The sequence below is a fragment of the Rhipicephalus microplus genome, unplaced genomic scaffold, assembly GCF_043290135.1.
Source record: "Rhipicephalus microplus isolate Deutch F79 unplaced genomic scaffold, USDA_Rmic scaffold_188, whole genome shotgun sequence".
NCBI classification, from domain to species: Eukaryota; Metazoa; Arthropoda; class Arachnida; order Ixodida; family Ixodidae; genus Rhipicephalus; species Rhipicephalus microplus.
This window is the reverse complement of record NW_027464759.1, coordinates 135,901-145,000: the sequence shown is the minus strand read 5'-3', so window position 1 is coordinate 145,000 and position 9,100 is coordinate 135,901. Positions and strand designations below refer to the sequence as shown.

At 59.5% G+C, this 9,100-nt stretch overlaps 1 non-coding gene across 1 annotated transcript; it reads right to left on the bottom strand.

The window, feature by feature from the left end:
* Positions 1–1,645: 1,645 nt before the first annotated feature.
* On the bottom strand, positions 1,646–3,460 carry LOC142791786 (small subunit ribosomal RNA). The gene has a single exon (XR_012890415.1). It is a non-coding gene; the product is annotated as a small subunit ribosomal RNA (ribosomal RNA).
* Between the last annotated feature and the right edge of the window lie 5,640 nt (positions 3,461–9,100).

The following is a 9,100-nucleotide window of genomic DNA, read 5'->3' as shown; positions in this document are numbered from 1 at the left end:
AGGGCGCTTTTCAGCGCACGCTTGGACTCCAAAACTCTGCCGCGCCTTTTTCGGCTGCCGCAAATCGAGCAAACGGTGTGTTTCGGACGGCGTTTCGCTTCCGCTACTTGCGAGTGCTTTCGTGGTCCACCCCTCTATAAATACTCGGGAGGCGTCGAAGCCGGTTCTCCAAGCCGGACCCGTAGGTATCGTTGTGTGCTCGCTCTCATTGGCCCGCCTAACCAGAAAATGCCTGCGGTACACCCATTTGGATAAGAGTGCACGCAGATGCGGGCCTCGACGGCTACACATTTCCTCGGGCGGCCGCCTCCCGGCCTCCGTGGAGCGCGGGATGCACGGTCCCATCGACAAGCCTCTCCCGTTTTTACCGTGGCGTCGCGGTTCACCACGGCGGGCGGGTCGGTCTCCTCCGCATAAAAAGGGGGACCCCCGCTTTTTGTTCCACGAAATCGCACAAGCTTTTTTCGCATCCACGGTTTGCCACCGCACACCAAAATGCCGATCCGGCTGCCTACTTTAGCCAACAGGTGGAGCCAGGCGCGCCGTACTTGCGCGGCACTTCCCACGTCCACCGAAGTCGGTGCCAAGGACCACTTTCGGCGCCGGAGCCGCGTACGAGCCTACTCGAGGCGGAAGAACGAAGCCAGCAAGGGCCTGGCCGCAAGTGCGTTCAATTGTCGGGACGTCCAAGTCCCTCGTTCTTCCGTGCTTCCTCTTTCGGCAAGTCGTTGCGGCACCTTCCCAAAGCGCGCAGACCCGCTAATCGCGACGAGCGCGACGTGGCCGTGCCGCCTTTCCCTCGGCAGCAAGCAAAACGCCTGGCAACGTCGACGCTCCCCTAACCGCGATCTCGCACCGTGTTTCGTGTGGCGAATTCAAAAGCCGGCCGGCGCTGCTGCAACCATTACGGTCGGTACGCATACGCCGCGGAGGGCGGGACGGTCATCGGAGCGTGCGGTTCCTCCATCGAGTACTGCGCACCTCGGCCGTCGCATCGCCGTGCCATGACCGGCCGCGCGTCAACGCGAACCGGTGCCAGCGAGATCCCTCGCCTGCAAGAACCGACCGGCAGCCTCCGTCACCCGAGGACGCGGAGGCGCTTGCCGCGGACGGCGGGACGGTATGCACTGGTGCACAGCGGACCCGTCACATCGCCAGTTCCTTGACCGACCGCCGACGCTTGTGCCGTTCCTCTCGTACTTGGCAGTCGCCGCGCGATTGTCGGGTCTCGTTCTTGCACGCTCGAACGGTCGGGAGGGCACTCGGCTGGCGTTTCGGGAACGCGCAGCCTCGCCTTCTACCGACGTAACCACGACTCGCCGTTCGCGCTCCGCCGCTCCTGTTTACAGTACTAGGCGGTCCCGCAGCGGTCGGGTCGCGCATTTCGAGCGCTTCGAGCCACGGTGCAGTGGCGGGTCGAAAGCCGACCTATGAGTGCGTTGCGCCGTTTGTACCCGCGTCCGCCACCTGGCCGACCGTCCAAGGTCGCGGTGTTGGCGTCCGCTGGGCGCAACAATTTGTCACGGGGTGCCGCTCCACATTCAGGCAGCCCCGTGGGGAAAAGCCGACCCCGCGTCCAAACGGGGTCAGCGGCAGAAAGTGTCGGGCGCAGACGCAGCTGAGGCGCTCACCCTTCACAATCCGTTAATGATCCTTCCGCAGGTTCACCTACGGAAACCTTGTTACGACTTTTACTTCCTCTAAATGATCAAGTTTGGTCATCTTTCCAACAGACCGGCGCAACCGAAAGGCCGCGCCGGACATCGGTCCGAAGACCTCACTAAATCATTCAATCGGTAGTAGCGACGGGCGGTGTGTACAAAGGGCAGGGACGTAATCAACGCGAGCTTATGACTCGCGCTTACTGGGAATTCCTCGTTCAAGGGGAACAATTGCAAGCCCCTATCCCAATCACGAAAGAAGTTCCACGGGTTACCCAGTCTTTTCAGACAGGGATAAAGACACGCTGCTTCCTTCAGTGTAGCGCGCGTGCGGCCCCGGACATCTAAGGGCATCACAGACCTGTTATTGCTCTGTTTCGTGCGGCTAGGAGCCGCTTGTCCCTCTAAGAAGGTTGTAAGGTGCTGGGAACCCCGCACCTATTTAATAGGCTAGAGTCTCGTTCGTTATCGGAATTAACCAGACAAATCGCTCCACCAACTAAGAACGGCCATGCACCACCATCCACCGAATCAAGAAAGAGCTCTCAATCTGTCAATCCTCCCAGTGTCCGGGCCGGGTAAGTTTTCCCGTGTTGAGTCAAATTAAGCCGCAGGCTCCACTCCTGGTGGTGCCCTTCCGTCAATTCCTTTAAGTTTCAGCTTTGCAACCATACTTCCCCCGGAACCCAAATACTTTGGTTTCCCGGAAGCTGCCCGCCGAGTCATTTGAGTAACTCAGGCGGATCGCTGGTTGGCATCGTTTATGGTCAGAACTAGGGCGGTATCTGATCGCCTTCGAACCTCTGACTTTCGTTCTTGATCAATGAAAACATTCTTGGCAAATGCTTTCGCAGTAGTTCGTCTTGCGACGGTCCAAGAATTTCACCTCTAGCGCCGCAATACGAATGCCCCCGTCCGTCCCTCTTAATCATTACCTCGTATTCCAAAAACCAACAGAACAGAAACGAGGTCTTGTTCTATTATTCCATGCAAGTTTATTCAGGCGACTCGCCTGCGTTGAGCACTCTAATTTTTTCAAAGTAAAAGCACCGGCCATCTCGAGGCACACAATGAAGTGCACCAAGAAAGAACCGGCATGATGTTCAGTCCGAGCCGTCGCATCGGGTAGATGCACTACTCGTCTGGAACTGAGATCCAACTACGAGCTTTTTAACCGCAGCAGCTTTAGTATACGCTATTGGAGCTGGAATTACCGCGGCTGCTGGCACCAGACTTGCCCTCCAATTGATCCTCGTTAAAGGATTTAGAGTGTACTCATTTCAATTACGGGGCCTCAAAAGAGTCCCGTATTGTTATTTTTCGTCACTACCTCCCCGTGCCGGGAGTGGGTAATTTGCGCGCCTGCTGCCTTCCTTGGATGTGGTAGCCGTTTCTCAGGCTCCCTCTCCGGAATCGAACCCTGATTCTCCGTTACCCGTAACAACCATGGTAAGCAAGTAACCTACCATCGAAAGTTGATAAGGCAGACACTTGAAAGAAACGTCGCCGGCTCGTGGCCATGCGATCAGCACAAAGTTATCCAGAGTCACCACACAATACGGGCCGAAACCCGATCGATCTTGGTCTAATAAAAGCACCCGTTACCCAAAGGGCTCCAGGCTCACTGCATGTATTAGCTCTAGAATTGCCACAGTTATCCAAGTAGGAAGAAACGATCTAAGGAACCATAACTGATTTAATGAGCCATTCGCGGTTTCGCCTTATTTCGGCATGTACTTAGACATGCATGGCTTAATCTTTGAGACAAGCATATGATTACTGGCAGGATCAACCAGGTAATCGTTCGACTGCGCGTCCGTCCTCGCCCTCGGCGGGCCGGACGCAGTCTGTGTGCGGCGGAGGCCACCTTCAGGCGCCCCAACACGCTTATTTTGCACTCCGAGATGACGGCGTTCGAGCTCGCTACGGCACAACCTTCCCGAAAGACGAGTGGGAGCCGTGCGGCAAGAAGCACGTTCATGCTCGCTCTTTTTCGTTGCATCGACTCGGTCGCGCCGTGCGGGTTGCCCAAGCCCGCTGCACTGTCGGTGGACCGGCCGGAACTAGCAACGGAGCCGAGACTGCAAAGCCGCCAGACGACGGGTCACGCCCGCGTCTTCGGCGCTTTCGCATCTGAATCGCCCGAGGACGACACGGAACACACCTCGATATCGTGGTAAAACGGCACCGTCCGACAACCAGCCCCTAACGCATCAAGCGGATGAGGCTGCAGACGACTGCCGTGGATTCCCCTGGAGCAGACCCGAGGACACGCTTGACGAGGCCGAAGCCCGCCGCATATCAGACACCCGGTCGCTTTCGCGTACGCCGCTCACGAGAACCCCCACATAATAGCAGCGATAAGTACCCAGACCTCCTTGGGCCCTAATACGAGCGTACTCGAGAAAATTTCACCGCGGGTGTGCCCCGAAACGTGTGGCATGTTGAGCGTGCCACAAGTCTACGTCGCTCTCAAACCCGCCGAGGTCGTAGAATTTGCGACCCTACTCACGAAATTCCCACCGAGGATACGGCCGCAAACGTACCGCACCTTGGGTAGGCCACGAGTTTGTGCAACACTACGCTGACGGCACAGCACCGAGGTCGTGCGCGCACGCACGGGAAAATTCCGCCGCGGTTTCTGCCGAAAACGTGAGGCACCACGACTCTCCGCAAGTTCGCGTCGACTGCGAAAGACCGAAGTCGTGAACGACGTGTCCGCTACTCGCCGCCGACACGCTGGACACCAAACGTACAACGACTCGACGGCGTCGTAGAGGCCCACGATGCGGTTTTCCTTAACGACGTCTCGGCGTGGCACCGACAGGTTAGAACGGCCGACCAACGTTCCCTGTCCGCCGTTCGGCTCAGTCGAAGGGCTCGGCGACTTCGGCAACGCTGCGAAGCCGCACGGTGACGCACGCCATGTCCCCATTTTTTTTTTTCTTTCTGCGTCTGCCGGGGTGCCCCTATAATAGCAGCGATAAGCACCCAGACCGCCGTGGGTCGCTCGCCCCGGCTGACGTGGTTTTTCGTACTCCTGCGGCGGTCGCCGTCAAGCACGTCCAAATACGCTACTTTCGTGGGCGCATTCACGCTCTTTCGCTTCGCCGGAGTGCCAGCACTCACTCTGCCAAAAACGGCGAACATCCGAGCGGCGGTTCCCACTTTTGCGTCGGCGTCGCAAACCCCGCCCCGGCAGACGAGGTTTGCCGTACTCGTGCGACGGTGGCCGGCGGGCACGTCGAAAGACGCCGATATCGTGCGCGAATTGGCGCACCTTGGCTTCACCGGAGTGCCGCCACTGACTCCTCCAAAAACGGCGAAGATCCGAGCGGCGCTTCCCACTTTCGCATCGGCGTCCCGAACTCCGCCCCGGCTGACGCGGTTTACCGTACTCGTGCGACGGTCGCCGGCGAGCACGTGGAAAGACGCCGATATCGTGCCCGAATCGGCTCCGTTCGGCTTCGCCGGAGTGCCAGCACTGGCTCGGCGAAAGACGACGAACATCCGAGCGACGGTTCTCACTATTGCGTACGCGTCGCAAACCCCGCCCCGGCAGACGCACTTTGCCGTACTCGTGCGACGGTCGCCGGCGAGCACGTAGAAAGACGCCGATATCGTGCCGGAATCGGCCCCGTTTGGCTTCGCCGGAGTGCCAGCACTCACTCGGCCACAAACGGCGAACATCCGAGCGGCGGTTCCCACTTAGCCGTCGGCGTCCCGAACTCCGCCCCGGCAGACGCGGTTGCCGAGCTCGTGCGACTAGCGACCGCGAAGCCGTCTCGCGACGCCGCTTTCGTGCGCGGCTCCCACTGCGACCTGGGTCACCCGAGGTCGACGAGCAAAAAAGAATGTCGAAAAAAAATTTTTTTTTTTTTTGCGTCTGCCGGGGTGCCCCTATAATAGCAGCGATAAGCACCCAGACCGCCATGGGTCGCTCGCCCCGGCTGACGTGGTTTTTCGTTTTCCTGCGGTGGTCGTCGTCAAGCACGTCCAAACACGCCACTTTCGTGGGCGCATTCGCGCTCTTTCGCTTCGCCGGAGTGCCAGCACTCACTCTGCCAAAAACGGCGAACATCCGAGCGGCGGTTCCCACTTTTGCGTCGGCGTCGCAAACCCCGCCCCGGCAGACGAGGTTTGCCGTACTCGTGCGACGGTGGCCGGCGGGCACGTCGAAAGACGCCGATATCGTGCGCGAATTGGCGCACCTTGGCTTCACCGGAGTGCCGCCACTGACTCCTCCAAAAACGGCGAAGATCCGAGCGGCGCTTCCCACTTTCGCATCGGCGTCCCGAACTCCGCCCCGGCTGACGCGGTTTACCGTACTCGTGCGACGGTCGCCGGCGAGCACGTGGAAAGACGCCGATATCGTGCCCGAATCGGCTCCGTTCGGCTTCGCCGGATTGCCAGCACTGGCTCGGCGAAAGACGACGAACATCCGAGCGACGGTTCTCACTATTGCGTACGCGTCGCAAACCCCGCCCCGGCAGACGCACTTTGCCGTACTCGTGCGACGGTCGCCGGCGAGCACGTAGAAAGACGCCGATATCGTGCCGGAATCGGCCCCGTTTGGCTTCGCCGGAGTGCCAGCACTCACTCGGCCACAAACGGCGAACATCCGAGCGGCGGTTCCCACTTAGCCGTCGGCGTCCCGAACTCCGCCCCGGCAGACGCGGTTGCCGAGCTCGTGCGACTAGCGACCGCGAAGCCGTCTCGCGACGCCGCTTTCGTGCGCGGCTCCCACTGCGACCTGGGTCACCCGAGGTCGACGAGCAAAAAAGAATGTCGAAAAAAAATTTTTTTTTTTTTGCGTCTGCCGGGGTGCCCCTATAATAGCAGCGATAAGCACCCAGACCGCCATGGGTCGCTCGCCCCGGCTGACGTGGTTTTTCGTTTTCCTGCGGTGGTCGTCGTCAAGCACGTCCAAACACGCCACTTTCGTGGGCGCATTCGCGCTCTTTCGCTTCGCCGGAGTGCCAGCACTCACTCTGCCAAAAACGGCGAACATCCTAGTGGCGGTTCCCACTTTTGCGTCGGCGTCGCCAACCCCGCCCCGGCATACGCGGTTTGCCGTACTCGTGCGGCGGTGGCCGGCGGGCACGTCGAAAGACACCGATATCGTGCGCGAGTCGATGCTTCTTGGTCTCGCAGGAGGGCCGCCACTCACTCCTGCAAAAACGGCGAAGATCCGAGCGGCGCTTCCCACTTTTTCGTCGGCGTCGCAAACCTCGCCCCGGCAGACGCGCTTTGCCGTACTCGTGCGACGGTCGCCGGCGAGCACGTCGAAATACGCCGATATCGTGCCCGAATCGGCCCCGTTTCGCTTCGCCGGAGTGCCAGCACTCGCTCGGCCAAAGACGACGAACATCCGAGCGACGGTTCCCACTATTGCGTACGCGTCGCGAACCCCGCCCCGGCAGACGCGGTTTGCCGTACTCGTGCGGCGGTGGCCGGCGGGCACGTCGAAAGACGCCGATATCGTGCACGAATTGGCGCTCCTTGGCTTCACCGGAGTGCCAGCACTCACTCGGCCAAAAACGGCGAACATCCGAGCAGCGGTACCCACTTAGCCGTCGGCATCCCGAACTCCGCGCCGGCTGACGCGGTTGCCGAGCTCGTGCGACTAGCGACCGCGAACGCGTCTCGCGACGCCGCTTTCGTGCGCGGCTCCCATTGCGACCTGGGTTACCCGAGCTCGACCAGCAAAAAAGAAGGTCGAAAATTTTTTTTTTTTTTTTCTGCGTCTGCCGGGGTGCCCCTATAATAGCAGCGATAAGCACCCAGACCGCCGTGTGTCGCTCGCCCCGGCTGACGTGGTTTTTCGTACTCCTGCAGCGGTCGCCGTCACGCACGTCCAAATACGCCACTTTCGTGGGCGCATTCGCGCTCTTTCGCGTCGCCGGAGTGCCAGCACTCACTCTGCCAAAAACGGCCAACATCCGAGCGGCGGTTCCCACTTTTGCGTCGGCGTCGTAAACCCCGCCCCGGCAGACGCGGTTTGCCCTACTCGTGCGACGGTCGCCGGCGAGCGCGTCGAAAGACGCCGATATCGTGCGCTAATTGGCGCTCCTTGGCTTCTCCGGAGTGCCGCCACTCACTCCTCCAAAAACGGCGAAGATCCGAGCGGCGTTCTCCACTTTCGCATCGGCGTCCCGAACTCCGCCCGGGCTGACGCGGTTTACCGTACTCGTGCGACGGTCGCCGGCGGGCACGTCGAAAGACGCCGATATCGTGCCGTAATCGGCCCCGTTTGGCTTCGCCCGAGTGCCAGCACTCACTCGGCCAAAAACGGCGAACATCCGAGCAGCGTTTCCCACTTTCGCATCGGCGTCCCGAAGCCCGCCCCGGCAGACGCGGTTTGCCCTACTCGAGCGACGGTCGCCGGCGATCACGTCGAAAGGCGCCGAATTCGTGCACGAATCGATGCTTCTTGGTCTCGCAGGAGGGCCGCCACTCACTCCTGCAAAAACGGCGAAGATCCGAGTTGCGCTTCCCACTTTTTCGTCGGCGTCCCGAACTACGCCCCGGCTGACGCGGTTTACCGTACTCGTGCGACGGTCGCCGGCGGGCACTTCAAAATACGCCGATTTCGTGGGCGCATTCACGCTGTTTCGCTTCCCCGGAGTGCCAACACTCACTCTGCCGAAAGCGGCGATCATCCGAGCGGCGGTTCCCACTTTTGCGTCGGCTTCGCAAACGGCGCCCCGGCAGACGCGCTCGTGCGACGTACTCGTGCGACGGTCGCCGGCGAGCACGTCGAAAGACGCCGATATCGTGCTCGAATCGACCCCGTTTCGCTTCGCCGGAGTGCTGCCAGTCACGGCGCAGAAAACGGCGAACAAGTGTTTTTTTTTTTTTTTTCCTAGAATTTGTGTTATAGAAGGCACATTTGATATCGGACGATAATTTTCAACTTTATCACGCGCACCGATTTTCGTGTAGAGGTTTGCAAGTTTATGGGAATTTCTCCACTTGGAATAATGCGATTTAGTAGTACTACGAGAACTTCATGGATGTACTCAAGGGTACGGGGCAAGTCAGTTACGTCAACACCTGCAGATTTTTTACACTTCAAACTGAAAATTGTTGGTTGTGAGTCCTCGTGTGATATTAAAGGCCGATTCGCTAACACATAGAACAAAGAAAGAAAGGAAGAAAAAACGCCCGCGCTCGCTCAAGAAACCTGGGTTCGCAACAAGTGGCAACAACAAGCAACCGAGCGAGTGCGCCAAAACCCGTGGCGGCCGAACAAACGCGAAGTCCCAACCGCGTCAGCCGGGGCGGCACGGGACAGGAAAAATCACTTCAGCCGGGGCGGCGGGGCACCGAATAAACCTCGTCACCTCGTCGCAGGATAAAAGAGGAAACAAAAAGTCTAAACAGCGTCTGCTGGAGCGAATGCGTAATAAAACAACAACAACAACAAAAAAAAAAAA